The sequence below is a fragment of the Hemitrygon akajei genome, chromosome 9, assembly GCF_048418815.1.
Source record: "Hemitrygon akajei chromosome 9, sHemAka1.3, whole genome shotgun sequence".
Classification (NCBI taxonomy): domain Eukaryota; kingdom Metazoa; phylum Chordata; class Chondrichthyes; order Myliobatiformes; family Dasyatidae; genus Hemitrygon; species Hemitrygon akajei.
Genome location: NC_133132.1, coordinates 30,250,871 through 30,269,630, shown reverse-complemented (window position 1 = coordinate 30,269,630; position 18,760 = coordinate 30,250,871). Strand labels below are relative to the sequence as shown.

Below are 18,760 nucleotides of genomic sequence, written 5' to 3'. Positions count from 1 at the left end.
AGCTAGCGAAGGGGAGATGAAGACCAGTCAAACGCAAGCAGACTGTGCCGAGCACCCGCCCGCATTCCGCGCTTGACTTGCCAACTCCAAACTTACTCTGTTACACGGGGGCGACGGAGGAGAACCCAAGTGCAGGACACTGTCACGTCGACTCAGTTGGAGAGGCTGGCGTAGACCTGAACGTAGAGCAGGAAACCAGAGGGATCTTGACAAGGAGATGGGATTCACAGGGACTCTCTAGAAACTAGAGCGGAACTTAGAACTAACGGTTCTAATCGGAACAGGGAAGAATTGACCAACGAACTGGCAACCTGTGATAGAGTCGCCATCGTATTTATTTCCCAGTCTCTGATGAAAGCCAGATGTATGGTAATTGGGTAACTAGCAGCAATTGACTGAAATTGTGGCATAATCGGGGAGAAAGAAGTGTTAAAGGGGAACGGCCAACTGGAACCGTGACAATACCACCCCCACCCCATGGGAGCCTCCCGGCGTTCCTCCAGGCCTGTCTGGACGGTCCCGATGGAAGTCCTGGATGAGGGAAAGGTCTAGGATAAAGGAGCGGGGGACCCAGGAACGTTCTTCAGGACCGTACCCCTCCCAGTCCACCGGGTATTGGAGGCTCTTGCCCCGACGGTGCACACCTAGCAGTCGTCGGACGGTGTATGCCGGATGGTTGTCGATGAGCCAGGCAGGGGGAGGAGTCTCAGCTGGGGGACACAAAGGGCTGACGGAGACTGGTTTCAACTGAGACACATGAAAGGTTGGGTGAATACGCATGGACTTTGGCAGCGTGAGGCGGACCGCTGTGTGGTTGATAATCCTTCCGACCTTGAATGGTCCCAGGAAGCGGGGGGCGACTTTCCTAGGTTCGCATTTGAGCGGGATGTCCTTGGTGGAAAGCCACACCATCTGCCCCGGTTCGTACTCTGGTGCTGAAGTCCGGTGTCGGTCGGCCGTTTTCTTATTTCGGTTTGTCGATATGAGTATGGCCGTGCGAGTCTCCTCCCAAACCTTCCGGCACGGATCAACATGGTCCCGAACCGACAGGATCGCGATCTCTTCTTACTGAGCGGGGAAGAGCGGGGGTTGGTACCCAAGGGAGCACTCGAACAGGGACCTCCCAATGGCAGAGCTCACCAGGGAGTTGTGGGCGTACTCAACACACGGGAGGTGGTCGCTCCAGGTAGACGGGTGGTTTGCCTTTACGCAACGTAACGTCGCCTCCAGGTCATGGTTGACCCGTTCCGTCTGCCCGTTCGTCTGGGGGTGGAGGCCGGATGACAGGCTGACCGTTGCTCCTAGGGCTCGACAGAAGGCTCTCCATACCCGCGAGACGAACTGGGGACCTTGATAGGAGAGGATGTCCGCGGGGATTCCGTGGAGGCGGAAGACGTGGCGGACTAGAAGATCTGCGGTTTCTTGCGAGGATGGAAGTTTAGGGAGGCCCACAAAATGCACCGCCGTGGGGAATCGGTCTACCACGGTGAGGACAGTGGTGTTTCCGCGGGAAAGGGGTAGACCGGTGATGAAGTCTAAAGCGACGTGGGACCAGGGACGCCCAGATACAGGTAGGGGACGGAGTAATCCCGCAGGTGGCCGATGGGAGGTTTTTCCACGGGCGCAGACGGAACGTGCGGAAACATAGGAACGGGTGTCAGCGTCCATGGAGGGCCACCAGAAATGCCTCTTCAGGAGGGTCAGGGTCCGATCGACTCCGGGGTGGCAGGCGAAGTGAGAAGTGTGCTCCCACTGTAGGACCTGTGATCGAACAGCAATTGATCACAGATCAAAAGAGACGATTGGGAGGTCCGGTGCCTGGGTCGGGTTGCGTCCTTTGGGCCTCTTTGACTTTGGACTCGATCTCCCAGGTGAGGGCAGCCACTACACAGGATGGTGGAAGAATGGTCTCGGGTTGGGAAGATCATCCTCCGAAATGTATTGGCGGGAGATGGCATCGGGCTTCCCGTTCTTGGACCCCGGACGATAGGTGAGAGAGAACCTGAACCGGCCAAAAAATAATGCCTGGAGGAAATTCAGGCGTTTGGCGGTCTGGATATATTCAAGGTTCTTGTGGTCTGCCCAGACGATGAATGGGTGTTGCACGCCCTCCAGCCAATGCCTCCACTCTTCCAACGCCAGTTTCACCGCTAGTAGCTCCCGGTTCCCCACGTCGTAGTTTCGTTCAGCGGGAGACAGTCGGCAAGAGAAGAAGGCACAGGGATGTAGTTTCTGATCCGGGCCCGAATGTTGGGACAGTACCGCTCCCACCCCGGAGTCAGAGGCGTCAACCTCCACAATGAACTGACAGGAGGGGTCCGGTTGAATCAGAACGGGGGCAGATGTGAAACACCTCTTCAGTTCGGCGAATGCCGAGTCCGCCTCCGAGTTCCAAAGGAAAGAGGTGGCAGGTGAGGTAAGTCGGGTAAGGGGAGCCGCCACCTGACTGTAGTTTCTGATGAACCGGCGATAGAAGTTCGCAAACCCCAGGAACCGTTGGAGTTGCTTGCGGTCCGTGAGTTTGGGCCACTCCGCCACAGCCCGGATTTTCTCGGGATCAGCTCTCACCTGTTCCCTCTTGATGATATAACCTAGGACACTGGCCGAGGGGACGTGGAATTCGCATTTCTCCGCCTTTACGAATATTTTGTTCTCCCCCAGCCTCTGCAGGACTTGACGGACATGATGCACGCGTTGCTGGGGACTGCTGGAAAAGATCAGGACGTCATCCAGGTCGAAAAACACAAAGCGGTTAATGAAGTCTCTTAGTACATCGTTAATCAAGGCTTGAAAAACTGCGAGGGCATTGGTGATTGTGTTGCCGAGCCAAGGGGCGTACCCATCCCAGGCTGTGCGGTCTGGTCAGAGTAGGTTCTTGGAAGGGACGGAGTAAGGGGAGCGGATACCCGGTCAACCTGCTTACTGACCTTCTTTACATCCTCGGATAGGGCACAAAGATCTTATGACTTCTCTGAGTAGTTGCTCATGTATGCCCAGTAGGGAGTCCTCGCTAACGAGGGCCGGTTGCACCGGGTCCGTGTCCACTGGGTTCATTCTGGCCAGTTCGTTCTGTTACGCGGGGGCGACGGAGGAGAACCCAAGTGCAGGACACTGCCACGTCGACTCAGTTGGGGAAGCTGGCGTAGACCTGAACATAGAGCAGGAAACCAGAGGGATCTTGACAAGGAGATGGGATTCACAGGGACTCTCTAGAAACTAGAACGGAACTTAGAACTAACGGTTCTAATCGGAACGGGGAACGAAGTATCACACGAGAATTGACCAACGAACTGGCAACCTGTGATAGCGTCGCTATCGTATTTATTTCCCAGTCTCTGATGAAAGCCAGGTGTACGATTATTGGATAACAAGGGGCATGATCGGGGAGAATGAAGTGTTAAAGGGGAACGGCCAACCGGAACCATGACATACTCGAGCGCGAATGCATATGTTTTACCAGCAGTAAGTACAAAACAGTCGCCTCCGGGATCTGCGCTAAGGGTAACACTAAGGGTAACATGGCAATTTGTAGTTGTATCTGTCTCAATGGAATCAGCCTCCTGGGAATTCTGTCCTTGGAAGCTACCCCTTCCCTTTTCCCTTTCTTGAATGTGTTGTAGTTTCCAAACGGTTTGCCATCTTATCCTTTGCTTCAACCCACATAAATCAGAATTTCACCAGGGGCACTTCTGGAAGACATTGTATCCAAGTCAAATCCTTGTTTAGTGACAGGGATAATCTACTTATCACAACTCTTGTCCTTCTTGACCTGCCTGTACCTTTCGAATGTAATGAAACCGCTTAACGGAGAGTTAATATTGATTATCCCCTCTAAAATCTACCCATGTAAATATGGCTCTGAGGAAAGGAGACAGCCGAGCCCGGGCCCGCTTACCCGCGCACACAGATGTCTATCAGTTTGCATGCGTGGGTGAAAGAAGTGTTGCTGATGACGTACCCAACGATAATTCGTTTCTGGATTTCCACTGAGTACCTCCTGCAGCAATACTTTAGGGATAAGATTATTGACCTTTAACAATAAGAACAACCTGCCCTTCTGTTAACTAGAATACACTGGAACCTTTGAACCCAACATTCCCTGCCGCTAGAACATCGATTCGCTTTTACGTTGCATTCGGTGTTCATGATGTGGTCTCCTCTATATTGGAAGAACCAAAAATAAGGTCAAGGTCTCCGTTATAGGACACATCCATTCAGTCCTCAATGGCTACTTTGCACTTTCAATTTCTTGTCCCGTTAATTGTCAATCCAACACTCACTTCAGTGCTTTGACATGTTATACTATTTCAATGAGGACCAAGCTGAACTTGAGCAGCAGCATCCCACCTTCCAACTAAGCACGATGCAGCATCCAAGGCTCAACAATTGTCCACAATTTCAGATAACCATATTTTCCAGTTTGTGCCAACGATTTTGAAATGATGCCATCGACCAATACATTGTTTTACTATTTCCATAAATATTTCCCAACCTTACATTGCAGTTTTTATGTGATTTTCACTCCCTGTGTGCTATCATTTAATCTTCTCTACTTACGCCTCCATCAGATAGATCAGCTTCAATCTACTACTATATACTTCGTGTCATTGTTAGTCGCAGTGCCTCTAAAGAGTGATTCAACATTCGTGATGACAGCATAAATTGAAAATACTGCGCGATGAACAGTGATTGATTTGTTCTTTCAGTCTCATTTAGCACTATTTCCTAAGGTCATAGAGTCATGGATTCATGCAGCATGGAAGCAGAAACTTCGACCCAACTCGACGATGCCAGCCGTGTTGCCCTTCTGTCCCATAAACCTCTAAAGCTCTTCTACCCATGCACCTATCTCGAGGGCCTCTAAACGTTGCTAGTGTCCTCAACAATCTTCCCGGCAGTTCAGTTCAAATGTGCACCATTATTTGTGTGAAGGTATCCCCTCTGCTGATCACATATCAGTGGCATGCCTGCATAGGCAGAACAGTTGAGCTGATCTATTCCCTTCATGGCAGCCTGGATATTGAAACGCTTTGGCGATTACAGAGGGATGCATTGGAGGAACCATGAAGTCTGAGAGTAAGGGAGAGGACCCGAAGAGGAGTTGGAGAAAGTAGACTGCGAATTTGTTGTGAAATATTTTGAGTACTTCTTAACCGATATATAAAACCTGGGTTGCACACATATAGTCACCTGAAATTGCTATCAATCCACTCTACAGGACAGCTGACAACCCATCAATACACAGCCCGGTACCACACACATGCATTGTGTGAACTAAGCAATAGATGCAATTCAGCATCAGAAAACACTTTCCAAAGAGGAGATTCTGAACAGATGTAGAATGCTATCACCATTACTAATACAAATATGCTGGTTAGAGAGACTCGGGGACTGATAAATCATTGGAAACCTACAATTTCTACAATCACTACCAACATAAAATTCCTTTGAACTTTTCAAGTTTGTTGTACTTCTGAATATTATAAATGTGAATGCGAGAGCCTGAATAATCACTAGCATTACTTATTCAAGTTAATGACGTTTCAACTGAATTTATGTTGCAAAGAAAGGGAGAGTAAAAATGAACAAAGGGATTAAAGACCACTAAAGGCGAAATGTCAGAAATAGTGCCCTACTGCTGACCGAGAGGCTTGAGAATCACAATTCATTTAATTGCAGGGAACGTAGGTGGAACTTGGTGAGAGAGAACTAAGGAAAGAAAGGTAAACTATTCTGGAATGATAGGATACAAAAGAAAAGGTGTAGTGTTAGGCTGAGGCATGTATCACAGAGGGTTTGAGAGGGTACATTTGGAAGATGATGAGGAAGAGTCAAGCACAAAATGCTGGAGGATTTCCACAGGTCAGGCAACATTTATGGAGAGGAATGAATAGACGACGTTTTGGGCGGGACCCCTCATCAGGACTGAGAATGAAGGAGGAGAAGCCAAAATAAAAAGTTGGGGATGCTGGAGGACTGCAAACTGTTAAATGGTATGGTTATGAATAATAAGTCAGATTCATTGCAAAAGGTCAAAATGTTCTAATGGGGAGGAGCTAAATAAGCTAGAAAATGAATTACATGAAAGATGTGGCAATTTCTGCGATGGGCAGAAGTAACAAACTATGCAAGTTAGAGAATTCCCTAAGAATCCGGAATGTTGCAACATGTTCAGAGGCAAAACATGGTGTTGTTCCTCAGACTTCCATTTGGCTTCATTACAATGATGCAGAAACCCATTCGCAGATGGAGTTGAGTGGCCAGCAACAGGAAACTCAGGATCATTCAATTGCCAGTTCTCTATGCAATCTGACTCCCCAAAACGTGTGAAGCTCCCAGCTTTCTTGTCGTGGGTGTTTCAGACCCATGAATCTCGGCATTTATCAACTCTGTGATAGCTGAGGACCTTGTGGACTTCTCTCTTGGCTCAAAGATGAAGAGTTCTGACTCAGAAATTGTGCAAAAAGATCGACATCAAGGCTCTGGATGGACGACATCTGGGCATCGGCCAGATCCATCTTTATGATTGATTCAATAGGTTCAAATTAATTTCAAAGAAATGTATACAATATACATCCTGAAATTGTTTTTCTTCACAAACATCCATGAAAACAGAGGAGTGCCTCAAAGTGTGAATGACAGTTAAATATTACAACCCCAAACCCCCCAGCTCCCCCCACCCACGCATAAGCAGCAGCAAAGCGACGATCCCCCCCTCCACCAACAAAAAAAAAGCATTTACACCTTCGACTGAACACTCAAGCGTGTAGCAAAGCATCAATAAAGGCACAGACTTGCAGTTACCCCAAAGACTTCTCGTTCACCCAGTAATTCGATGTACCACAGGCTCTCTTTCTTCCTAATAAGGGAAATAGAGAGGTCCCGTTTCACAGCGAGAGGAGAGACATAACAAAACAACTCGCCGATTTATGGTGTTAAAAGTCTGTTACATCGCTGTTTCGGAGCTCTGTGCCCAAAGCACTCGGGTCACTGGGCACCCAACCAATAGCCAGCTCGCTGCTTTCGATCATCGTGTACTCCCACAATATATCCGATGGTGGCACCAACCTCGAATCTGTCCACCTCCAGAGCCCAGAAAATCCGGAACCCTGGAAGTGCACTCGTCTTCTAGGTCACGTCCTTGGCAGATCTAAAAGCGGCTAGACGTGAGGCTCTGAGAGCGGGATCCATTCCCGTCAAGAACGAAGTCAGCGTGTAACTCCAGGTCTTCAAAAGAACCCCTAAAAGGGAAAAAAAGATATTAAAGATAGAAATGGAGCTGTTTCCCAAGATACAAGCAAAGGAGTCGTCGTTAGGCGCCATCATCCTAAGCTCCGCCCTCAGCTCAGTTTTACGTGAATTGCTACTGGTGCTTGGTCTCGTTTGGTGATTCCAACATAACCCTCGGATTGATTGGTCCCTTAAAGCACTCTAAGAGTGGGGACTGGCATGACTCTCTACCTGTATGGGTCGAGGTCAAGCTCCGGCCCGCGGATCCTCTCCTGCGTCAAACACTGATGTGGATCTATCTGGCATTCCGGCCGAATACGCTGATCTTGTTGAGTTCTTCAGTAAAAAGAAGGCCACCTCCCTGTCTCCACACTGGTCACCTGACTGCAACTTTGAAATCTTACTCGGTATTAGTCCTCCCCGGAGCTGTCTCTTTTCTCATTCTCTCTCGCCCAGAAACGGTGGCCATGGAAGAGTACATCAAGGAGGAATTGATATTGGGGTTTATCTGTCAGTCAAGTTCGCCAGCAGAAGTGGGCTTCTTTTTTTGTGAGCATGAAAGATGGCAGACTCCATCCCTGCGCTGATATGCCCCCCAAACAATATCACTATGAAGAACTGCTGCCCTCTTCACCTGCTTGCCTCTGCGTTCAGACACCTCCGGGAGGAGTCATATTTTCCAAGATAAACATGCGCAATGCTTGTGACCTTGTTCGTATCAAAAGAATAGTTGAGTGGAAGACAGATTTCAGCACCTCCACTGACGGCTATGATTACCTTGTGATGCCCTTTGGACTGGCCAGCGCCATCGCTGCTTTTCAGTTCCTACTCTACGATGTGCTCAGGGACATGTTGAATCGGTGCGTTTTGGTGAATTTGGACGGCATTCTAATCTTTTCCCGCTCCCACCAGTAACACGTCCAGCATGTCCGGAGGGTTCTCAAACTGCTCCTCGAGAATAATGTGTATGCTAAGCCAGAGAAGCGTGAGTTCCATGAAGGCCAGGCGCCATTTTGGGGGCAAATACTTCCTACGTCTAGTGTTCAAAAAGTGGTGTTTGGGTGGTCATGGAGTGATCCAGACCATCTACAGTCAAACACGTGAGACGCTTCATGGGGTTTGCGAGCTTTTATCAAGGCTTCATCAAAAATTTCAGCTCTGTTGCAGCACCCATACATTCATTCACCTGGATCACCTCTGCAAGACTTCATTGGACAAACGAAATAGACTAAGCATTCTCAGAACTAAAGTGACGCTTTACCACTGCTCCAATGCTGCAACGTCCAGATCTTTCATTGTCGAGGTGGATGCAACCGATGTCGGCATCGGAGCAGTCTCTCTCAGCGATCTTCTGCGGATAGTCGGCTGCACCCTCGTGCCTTTCTTTCCTGTTTCTTAATTTTGGCCAAGCGCAACTACGGCCTTGAGAACCATGTACGCTTAGACCCAGAGAAAGCCTTGAGACCCGGGGCAAGCGTTGAGTGCGGAAATGACTTTGAATTTAGACTTAAGGAAAGCTCGGAACGTGCACTTGTGTACCCCAGAACGTAGCCTCGAGGCATTCGAAACATAAACTCGAAACTTGGACTTTAGAATAGATGGCATTCTGACTCAAAGCCGACCAATGTCAAGAGGCTACTGTTCAAGATCCCGTAGGTCCATTAATTGGCGGGACCCTTTTGTCACGAAGTGCGCTGGCATTGCGGAGGAAAGACAGATTCGGATGTGGAGGCAGTGAGCAAAGTTTATTTGTAACAATTCCAACAGAACATCAGTGCCTCCGACGAATGACACCGCGAGGCGTAACATTCTCAAAACTAGGACCCCATGGTTAGCACTGATCAGGTATACACTTGCATACCAGAAACTCCGAACCTATCAAAATGAAATGAACAAGATGAAACAGAAAGTACCAGGAGACTGCATTACAAAGAGCGTGTCACTCGAGGAAAACCAAGGAATGCTAAATGATTAATGACTCACATTAAACAACAATCAACCAATGCACGTTCTCTTAAAACCATGGAGACCCCAGTGCTCTCCAGGTACCTGTAGAACCCTGAGAACTCATTACCTTAATATTGCTGATGAGCATAAGGATCTTGATGTCTTATAGCTGCCGGTAAATGGCTATACAGATCGAAAGGATGGTTAAGAAACCATATGACCTGCTTACCTTTATTAGTCGAGACATTAAGCTCAAAAGTGAGGAAATTATAATAAAACTTTACCAGCGACATTTAATAAATCAGCTTTGTTTATTCATTTATTTCTAATGAAATGTGGTATTGTTGATATATGGCGCTTTCTACATCCAACAGATAGAGAATATTCGTTTTTCTCTCATGTTCATTGTACGTATTCTAGAATTGACTATTTTTATTGATAGCCAAATGATTCCACTAGTTCGATCTTGTAAATATAAAGAGATTGTTATCTCTGATCATGCTCCTGTGCTTTTATCTTTAAATTTTCCTGATTTTCCTCAAACAAACAGCTTCTGGCGTCTTAATCTAACTTTGTTATCTGACAAGAATTTTTTAAAGTTCTTGGAGAGACAAATTATTCTCTTTCTTGAAGAGAATACGGTGGAAGAGCCTTCTGGCCTTGTTTTATGGGATGCCTTTAATGCATATATTAGAGGACAAATCATTTCTTATGCTGTAAGTGTTAAGAAAAAAGCTAATAAAGAGAGAATTAATTTAGCCAATCAGCTGAAACAATTAGACCAAGAATATGCCTTGGCTTCAGATCCTGTTCTATATAAAAGATGGGATGAAATTAAAATTAAATATGATCTTTTATTAACATATCCTATTGAAACTCAACTCCTAAAGGATAAAAGTAAATTTTACATTCATGGAGATAAAACATTCGGCTAACCAAATTAAAACTTCTATTGCTAAACGACAGTTAAAGAAATTTGTAAAGCTAATGGTGTCAGGAAAACAGATCTTTTAGAAATAACTGATACCCTTCGAGAATTTTATTCTAAACTTTATAGTTCTGACCCTCCTAAAGATAATACTGTACTGAATAATTTTTAGACCAATTAAATATTCCTACACTTTCTTTGGATAACCGAAAACAGTTGGATCATCCGATTTCTCATGAAGAAATTGCCGAAGCTGCACGTTCACTGCACTCAGGGAAGGATCCAGGTCCTGATGGATTTCCTGGAGAATTTTTTAAGGGTTTTTCTTCACTGCTTATACCTCATTTATGTTCAGTCTTTTCGGTTTCTTTTAAGTAGGGTAGGTTGCCACAATCTTTTTATGAAGCTTCTATTTTGCCTATCCTTAAAAAGAATAAGAACCCAACTGAATGTCCTTCATATGGACCAATTTCCTTACTTAATGTTGATACTAAAATCCGATCTAAAGTTCTGGCTCGTAGGATTGAAAATATCTCACAATTTATCATTTCTGACGATCAGACTGGATTTATTAAAAATCGATATTCCCATTTTAATATTCACCATTTATTAAAATGTTATCTATTCTCCTTCTAAGGAGATATCAGAATATGTGATATCTTTAGACGCTGAGAAGGCTTTTGATCAGGTGGAATGGCATTATTTATTTAAAAGTTTAGGGAAAAAAATTAATTTTGGGCCCAAATTTCCCTCAATGGATTAAATTACTTTATTTATCTCCTTCTGCTCTGGTTCTTACTAATTCTCAGAATTCTAAACAATCTAAACTTCAACGTGGAACCAGACAAGGTTGTCCTTTGAACCCATTGCTCTTTGACCTGGCCTTAGAACCCTTTCGGGAATCTAGTGATATCACTGGTATTTTGTGGAAGGTTGCTACCCACAAAGTTTCACTTTATGCTGATGATATTGCTTTTTATTTCCACCATCGAGACTTCGTTACATTTGGCACTTTCTCTTCTCTCTTTCTCTTTAGCCAGTTTTTTAAAATATAAACGGAGCCTACATAAAAGTGAACATTTTCCTTTGAACAATTTGGTATCAACTAACACTGTTGTGTGCATACATCTACTGATGCTTCTGGACACATCATCAGTGATGTTCCTGGAATCATCGGGGGTTTCGGGTCTTTCAACATCATACAACCTTCTCCAGGTGACCCAGCCGGGGCTGTTCAGACCCCAGCTTGTGTCCAGATGGCTAGCTACACATGACTCCATGGCTCCCCTCTCTTGAGCCACAGCCACCTTGAGGCCCTCTCTGCCGCATCGGTGGTACTGCGGATGGCTCTCCTCTTCCTCTCTCCCTCGATGCCCAAATTGCTGAAGGCTCTGGCTAAGGAACGGGCTGCGAATCCCCTACAACCAACTTCCACTGGGAGACACCTCGCTCTCCATCCAGCCTGCTGGCTGTTGCTGACCAGTCCTGCGTACTTAGATAGCTTCCTTTCAAAGGCCTCTTCCAAGTGATCTTCCCATGGGACTGTCAGCTCCAGCATCACCACCTACTTCATAGACTCAGACACAAGGACAATGTCTGGTCGCAGGGTGGTGGCTGCGATAAGGTTGGGGAGCCTCAGCTGCCTTTCGAGGCCCACCAACAGCTGCCAGTCCCTTGCAGAGGTCAGGATACCTGAAGATGTTCTTTTGACGGGTATTGGCTGCTCCCCAGCTCTGACAAAGGCAATGGTCTGCTTGGAGGGTCGGGACCACTTCGCCCACTCAACCCCTGCGCTGATGACTTCAGCGATGGTCTTCAGGACCTGATCATGCCTCCATCAGTACCGTCCCTCACCAGTGCCCTTGTACAGCTGCTGAGGATGTGCTCCAGGGTTCCTCGCTTGGAACGCAGTGGGCACGCTGAGGACTCTGCTTTGCCCCATGTGTGCAGGTTCGATGGGCTAGGAAGCACATCGTACACTGCCTGGATGCGGTGTGGCTCGGCTTTCCAAAGCTCAGCCCAGGTCACTTTCCTCTCAACCGCATTCTCCCATCTTGTCCAAGCTCCCTGTTGCTTCATTCCCACCACCTTGCAGGTTCTCGTCTCCTTCACGACTCCTCACCTCCTCCTGAACTAGGTGGCGCCTTTCCTTCCCTCTGGTGGTGTCCATTTGGGGAGTTGGAAAGGATCCTAGCCCAGCTCTGCCTCGTGTGACCACTCCCACCAGCCTCCCGTGACGCAGCCTTTCTTCTGCTTTCTGAACAGCTTCTTCTGCCCTCCCCTTCCTGCCAGTCCTCACTTGGATCCCTGCTCTAGCCACCTTCGGATCACTTGAGTCCCTGTACTGTATCACTTCTCTGACTCTTGTAACTTTGAATTCCTCCTCCAAGGATTTGATGGGCAATTGCAGTTTGTTGTGGTGTCCATAGAGTGCAATGCTGCTCAGGCTCCTTGGCAGCCCCAGCCATCTCCTGAGGTGCTTACTGACCCTCCTCTCTAAGGTTTCGACTGTCGAGATCAGAACTGCATAGACGAGGAGGGGCACAGGATCCTGGGAAGAATGCCATGCTGATACACCCAGGCTTTGAACTTCCGAGGTAGGCCAGACTTGTCCACAGATTTCAGCCAGCAATCCAACTTGATGCAGGTCGCCTGAATGGATGCCGTGTCCCTTAGAGAGCTGTCAAAAACCTTACCTAAGCACTTGACTGGCTTTTCTGTGATGGTTGGGATGGCTGTACCTGCGATGCTGAACCAGAACTTCTTTTCCACCTTGCCTTTCCTCAGCATCATTGATCTTGATTTGGCTGGTTTGAAACGCATCCGGGCCCACTCCACCAGCTTTTCAAGCCCCTGCAGAATCCATCGGCAGCCTGGGACTGATTCTGTGGTGACTGTGAGGTCAACCATGAATGCCCTGACGGGTGGTTGCCGTTGAGCAGAATTCATTCTGGGCCCTCTGCACTCTGGTTCAGCAAACTTAGTGAGCATGTTCATGGCTAGGGAGAACAGTGTCATTGAGATAGTGCACCCTGTGATGATGCCAATCTCCACCTTGTGCCAGATTGATGTAATTGCTCCTGAAGATACCCTCATCCTGAAGTTGCTGTAATAATCGGCGATAAGGTCTCTGATTCTGCTGGGGACGTGATACTTGGTCAGTGTGAATTGCACCAGCTTGCGTGGAATGGAGCCATATGCATTTGCCAGGTCGAGTCACAACACTGACAGGTTGCCCTTGTTCTCTCGGCCTCCGTGATGAGCTGTGTCACCACACCAGTGTGCTCCAGACAGCCCGGCATCCCTGAAATGCACAAACAGGGAGATGATGCAGAATTGGTCTATCTGGGTGGCATGTTCCTCCTTCGGGATCCATACCCCTCCAGCCATTCTCCACTGTTCTGGGATCTTCACCCTTCTGCAGAAGACTCGCAGGATCTTCCACAGATGCAACAGGAGCTTGGAGCAGTTCTTGTACACTTTGTACGAGGTGCTGCTTGGTCCTGGAGCCGAGCTTGCCCTTGCTTTTCGGACGACCTCTCTGACTTCCTTTAGCTGCAGCTCTGACATGTCAAACTGCTCATCCGGTTCAGGGGTGTCTATCAGGATGTTGCACTCTCCCAACTCCTGCTCTCGTTCAGGATCACTGTAAACCTTCTTCAGATGTTGCTCTATGTCTTCCTGCGAACAGGCCAGTTTCCCACTGCGCTTCTGCCCCAGCAACTCCTCGGTGAACTTGAAGGGGTTGGCAATAAAGGCGGCACGTTTTCATGCCCTTTCACGATGCCGTCTCCGATGTCACTCTGCCCGGCGGAGAACCCTGATCTTCTTTCATAGTATGCACGTCAGCTGGGCCAAGCTGATGCGCTCCTCTTCTCCTGCCTCCTTGTACTGGGACTTCAGCGCTTTCATCTCCTGCCTAATGTTGTGGACCCTCAACGCTTTTTGGTTCTTTGAGTAAGGTGTTCTGGACCCTTTCTTCTCCTCTTCTCCGAACTGTTCAGCTGCGAAGCTGACAATGATTGTTGTCATGGCCTGCAGCTTCCTGTCGACTCCTCCCTTCGCCGTTTCCTCCAGAATTTGGTTGACATCTTCGTCAAACTGTTTCCATAGTAACATCATGATACCTGCAGGCCATTTGATCTGCCTCCTGTTAGAATTGATGCTAAATGGATCAGTTTGCAATACTCAGACAAACCGGGCACTATGGGGTGATTCCGGGCCTGGCACCTCCTTCGTCTCACCAGGTTGGACACCTGCGCGTTGTACTGCTCCTGCTCCCAACAGACACTTCATCCTCGCTGGTGGATCTTCAAACCGCGATCGTTCTTGCAGATGTTGCCACGTGCACACTGCTTGCTCACAGTCATTTGTCCATTGCCTTTTAATCTTCCTTTTAAAATTGTAAGAAACCAATTTACTTGTTTGGGTGTAACTATCATTAAGAATTATAAATACCTATTTAAACAAAATTTTCTTTATTAAATTATATAAAAAGAACATTAACAAATTGGTCGCCTCTTTCATTATCATTGATTGGCCGAATTAATTATATTAAAATGAATATCTTACCTAAATTTATATACCTCTTCCAAGCCTTACCCGTCTTTATTCCTAAATCCTTTTTTGATTCTCATGACTCTATTTTATCCTCTTATATATGGAAAAATAAAGTTAAGAAAGTTAAAAAGAATGGAAGTTTAGCTTTACCAAATTTTAAGTTTTGTCATTGGGCAGTTAATATATGGAATCTTACGTTTAGGTTATATTATATTAATCAGGAGGACTGTCCAGGGTGGGTTTCTATAGAAGCTAACTGTTAATAATTTTTTTATCATCTCTCTTTTGGGATCTTCACTTCCTTTATCTTTAAGCAAAATAACTGAAAATGTGGTAGTTAAACATACCTTGAGTATCTGGATACAATTTAGAAAACACTTTGGTTTATTAAGATTTTCCCTTTCTAGTCCCATTTTTCTTAATTATTTTTAAGCCCTCTATGACTGATGTAGTTTTTAAACAATGGGATAGATTGGGTATTAAATGTTTCCAGGATTTGTTTGTGGAGGAAGTCTTTCTTCGTTTGAACAACTGTCAACTAAATATAGATTACCAAAAACCCACTTTTTTCGATATTTACAAATTAGAGACTTCCTGCAATCTTAATTATATACATTTCCTAAAAGTCCTGATAAGAATTTATTAGATGAAATTCTTAATTTGAAACATTTTATAATGGTTCAGTATTTAATATTTATGATACGTTGATGGGAATGAGAAATGATTCTTTAGACAAAATCAAAAATCTGAAGACACTTGGAATGAAATTTTGAAACTGGTTAATACTTCATCGTTATGTGCCCGTCATTCCCTCTTACAATTTAAAGTGGTCCATAGGGCTTATATGACCAAGGATAAGCTATCTCGTTTTTAAATGGATATATCTCCCTACTGTGACAGGTGTAACAATGGCGAAGCTTCATTCATTCATATGTTTTGGACATGTCCAAGTCTTGAAAAATATTGGAAGGAAGTATTCCAAACTTTTACTGTACTTTTTAAAGTAAATTTTATGCTAATCCTTTGACCACCTTACTTGGTATTGTTTGAGGGAAAGATATCATTTTGAAGACATCTGACTTGCATATTCTGGCTTTTATCTCTCTTATGGCTAGGAGGGTGCTCTTGCTTAAATGGAAGGATGCTGCTCCGTCTAATCACGCTGAGTGGTTACGGGATGTTAGGGCATGCTTAAATTTAGAAAAGATTCGTTGTACAATTTCTGAATCTAACCAAGATTTTCAAAATTTGTTGGGACCGTTTTTGAATGATTTTCAAAACCTTTGATTTCCTGTTAAAGTACAGATGCTGGTTAATAGCATATTTCAATATCAGATAAGGTTTTGTTTTTTCCTTTTTTCTTTACTGAACAGCTTCGGCTTTGGTAGTGGGTATATATATATATAAAATTCATATCTCAACATACGATTTAATCTAATCTACATGAATATAGGGTAAGGAGTTCGTTAATGTGATTCAAATATAATGTTTTTGATATTATATCTTCCTTTTGTTTTATAATATGTATTATTGTACTCTGCATTCTTCTATGTAGAAATTAATAAAAATATTGAAAAAGAAAAAAAGTAAAACTTTATAAAACTCCACATCTGGGGTATTGCAGACAGCTCTGCTTGCACCAATATTTGAAGGATGTGGAGGCTTTGGAGAGGGTACAGAAGGAATTTAGCAGGGTACTGCCTGGATTAGAGGGCATGTGCGTTATTGAGAGTTTGGGAAAACTTGGGTTGTTTTCACTAGAGTGGCGGAGTCTGAGTGGAGATCTGATAAAGGGTTATAAGATTATAAGAGGCATAGATAGAGTAGACAGACGGTATCTTTTTCCCAGGGTTGAAATGTCTAATACCAGACAGCATGCATTTAAAGTGAGAGGGTGTAAGTTCAAAAGAGATGTGAGAGTCAAGTTTTCTTATATAGAGAATGGTGAGTTTCTGGACTGCAATGCCTGGGGCAGTGGTAGAGGCAAATATATTAAGGACTTTTAAGAGACGTTTAAAAGGACACACGCACACACACATACACACACACACACACACACACACACACACACACACACACACACACACACACACACACACACACACACACACACACACACACACACACACACACAAGATTGTACTACTTATGTATACATAAGTAGTAAATCTTATCATTTAAAAATATGGTCACGCCAGCTTGAATTATCCAATATTATCATTTAAAATAATTATGCAGGACGATGGAAAATTAATCTGGTTGTGATGAGAACACAAGAACACATGAAATATCTTTGGAATTCCCTGCTCTAAGGGGCAGTGGAGGGACCGTTATTGGGTGTATTCAACCTGGCGATGAGCTGATTAATGTATATCAGGTGAGTCAAGGGATATGCAGTCTGCATAACATAATGCACTGTGGCAAAGGAGGAGCCATCGACTTATAGAATTACGGAGAAAGCACGGGGAGTTGAATGGCCTACTCTTATCATTGCTTCTGTTGTTGTTTTCTCAGGTGACGTTGTGATATATATTATAAAAGCAATATTATTGCAATCTAAATGTGCAAAAACAATCACATATACACTATCCGTCATTCTCTAAATGCACCTATATTGATGCAGCCTCAGGACTCCGGTTTACACTGGGCCACACATTTTTTTTCTAAGAGTATACTAATTGAATCCAGGGGAGTTTCAGACCTCTTTGTTCTGAAACCAAGTTATTGACGACACTGGTAATCATGAATGCTACGAGCAAATAATGGAATGATGTGGTAGCATCTGTGGAGAGAGAAATTGCTGATAATTCAATGCAAGGTTCCACCAGAAAGAAATGATGATTCATTTAGCTCATTGATCTTCCTGCCCTGGTCCATAGAAACATAGAAACATAGAAAATAGGTGCAGGAGTAGGCCATTCGGCCCTTCGAGCCTGCGCCGCCATTCAGTATGATCATGGCTGATCATCCCACTCAGAACCCTGTACCTGCTTTCTCTCAATACCCCCTGATCCCTTCAGCCACAAGGGGCATATCTAACTTCCTCTTAAATATAGCCAAAGAACCAGCCTCAACTGTTTCCTGTGGCAGAGAATTCCACAGATTCACCACTCTCTGTGTGAAGAAGTTTTTCCTCATCTCGGTCCTAAAAGGCTTCCCCTTTATCCCTAAACCGTGACCCCTCGTTCTGGACTTCCCCAACATCGGAAACAATCTTCCTGCATCTAGCCTGTCTAATCCCTTTAGAATTTTATACGTTTCAATAAGATCCCTCCTCAATCTTCTAAATTCCAGCGAGTATAAGCCTAGTCGATCCAGTCTTTCTTCATATGAAAGTCCTGCCATCCCAGGAATCAATCTGGTGAACCTTCTTTGTATTCCTTCTATGGCAAGAATGTCTTTCCTCAGATTAGGGGACCAAAACTGCACACGATACTCTAGGTTGAATCATTTGCTACATATATCCGCTGTTTTGTAAGAAAGAATTGCAGCAGAGTAGATGAACATCACAAAGAGACAAATAGAATGTATTGAGGCAAAAGAGATTCCACAGATTCCGAAATCTTGAGCAAATACTACTTCTAGCAAGATAGCAGCATGTTTGGTCGCAGCGGCGTCTACGGAGTCAACAAAGGTGTTACTGTCGTGTTTAAGCATATTTTAATGAGCGCAAGATGCTGCTGAATATTAAGAAATTTGAGGTACTGCAGGCCTACCCCATTAGCAAGTTGCTCATTGGCGGAGAAAGTGAAGGAGCGGTGCATCGTGCTACTGCCTGAATTTGAAGAGACTTATGGTCCAATACCGAGTGACTGCCTTGGTCACTTTTCCTGGTGATGGCAAGACACTTTTGGACGTTCCTAATGTGGAATGGTGCATATTTGACTCGCTGATTTATTAGAGAGCAAAGACGGACGGCGGGTGAACTAAGTCTCCTTGGTCATAATGGGGGCTGGGTCTCAAGCTGTGGTGTCACCTGTTTACAGTCGCCAGGAGAGAGGTGTTGGAACCAGTGCGCTCGGGAGGTGAGGTGCAGCTGCCTTCCATGTGCCAGGACTAGGCCTCAAGCCGTGCTGTTGCCTGTTTCCAGCTGCC

At 45.4% G+C, this 18,760-nt stretch overlaps 1 pseudogene; it reads right to left on the bottom strand.

Moving 5' to 3' along the window:
* Positions 1–11,351: 11,351 nt before the first annotated feature.
* LOC140732750 (uncharacterized) lies at positions 11,352–14,152 on the bottom strand (annotated as a pseudogene).
* Between the last annotated feature and the right edge of the window lie 4,608 nt (positions 14,153–18,760).